Genomic DNA, 1,665 nt, shown 5'->3' with positions numbered 1-1,665 from the left:
TGTATTAGAGTTGGCTTCAATTTCTCAGAGAATTACAGCTTTCCTCACATAGAGACAGTTGCTAGGTGATAGCAATGGTCAGACCCCGGATGTAGCTGCCCATTCTATTCTCCTCGGAAAAATAAACTGGACACAGTTACAGTTCTAACATGAGTTTAAGCACATTGAAATAAGGCCACTTATGATTTTGGGGGTTTACATAGGCTATTGTCTGGTTTCATATTTGTCAATATTTTAGTTAACTTTTCAAAATGCATTCGGGGCTATACTCAAAACATTTGTGGCTGAAGCCCTGGCAAAATCGGCTCTGCCCTTTAGTTGACTCCTGCGTCCCTTTTGTTTTAAAACAATAAATAAACCTACTGCTCTGACATCCCATTGTTCTGACCATACAACTAGGCTTTTGTGGATCACCTTCCATAATCCTAAATATGTTAAAATAGAGAAAAGTAATTTGGCTGTTGATTCAGATTTGAATATCTATCTAGCCTAACCCACATAGTCTCTGCATCGGTTTGCGTGCAGTTGAGTGTCCCAAATTCGCTGTAACGTAACCCCATTTGTACAGGTCCTATCCCCTGACCAATCGGCTATCCTAACCTTAACCACTCAAGGTCAAATGACTTACCCCAACCAATCGGCTGTCTTAACCTAATATAAAAAGGTAGGACCAAAGGGAATTTTTTTCGGATTATTGAGAGGTCAGAGAAGTGGGCAGTACCTGGTGGGCACTGCTAACTAGTCAGTTGCAGAGTATGGGGCCAGTTGTTCAAAACATTTAATCTGGATCAAAATAATCCAGATTTGGAAATCCCATTTTTTTTGTTATTCAGGATTAGGATTACGTCTTATTTTTATGCCGGTTGTTCAAATCAACATTGGACTGGATCACCCTGATCCAGATACAGTTTTCAAGATTACCAAATCCGGATTACCAGTGCTCTAATTAGGAAAACATATCACAATGTGGGCTACCAGCTAAAGAACAGGTAGAGGAGCCAACATGTTATTTTGAGACAAAACACAAAAATAACAAACAACCACTTCCATTCATAATTTTCCTTTAAGACCCCCTCATCTGAGCCAAAACAAATAAAAAACAAATATACATTAAAAAATACATTTTGGATATTTTGAAAACCTCTTAAAATAAAAAAAGGCTAAAAGTCCATGGTATTAACATATTCAAGGTTCTTCTTCTACGGAGACCAGAAATTGTTTTTGATATAGGCTCATCTGATTGTTTCTTTGAAGTTAATATACGATGATGAATGACAGAAAAATTGAATATATTATTTTTGTTTGTTATTAAAATCTGTTTGGAAGGATTGTTTCATGGGGACAAGATTATTTTTACTATACTGAATAGTTTAATTAGTAACCTATATACATACTTTATCTACTGTTACAACAGTTACACAAGTCAAGTCCAAAATACAAATACAAGTGTATATACACTAAATGATACAAATGTATTATCTGACCAATTGTAAAGTTTAACTGCATTTTCTTCCTGGAATCCACCTTGGTCCTTGGATCAGGACCTGGATCAGGATACTCCTGTTTTTTTTTGGATCAAATTTATCAAAATCCTGACAACTTTTGAACAACGCAAACTGAAGGTTTGATCCAGATGTAAATGTGCTGTATTTATATAGCGCTTTT

At 36.0% G+C, this 1,665-nt stretch overlaps 1 long non-coding RNA gene across 1 annotated transcript in view; it reads left to right on the top strand.

Moving 5' to 3' along the window:
• The first annotated feature begins 525 nt into the window (after nt 1-525).
• The window catches only part of LOC116670448 (uncharacterized), a 17,450-nt gene continuing 16,310 nt past the window's right edge, over nt 526-1,665 (top strand). The window contains exon 1 of the long non-coding RNA XR_004327025.1: nt 526-643. This is a non-coding gene — a long non-coding RNA (uncharacterized LOC116670448). The remainder of the gene's footprint in view (nt 644-1,665) is intronic.

Source organism: Etheostoma spectabile, chromosome 20, assembly GCF_008692095.1.
Source record: "Etheostoma spectabile isolate EspeVRDwgs_2016 chromosome 20, UIUC_Espe_1.0, whole genome shotgun sequence".
Lineage (NCBI taxonomy): Eukaryota > Metazoa > Chordata > Actinopteri > Perciformes > Percidae > Etheostoma > Etheostoma spectabile.
The sequence above is the reverse complement of the archived record's forward strand: the minus strand, read 5'-3'. Positions and strand labels throughout refer to the sequence as shown.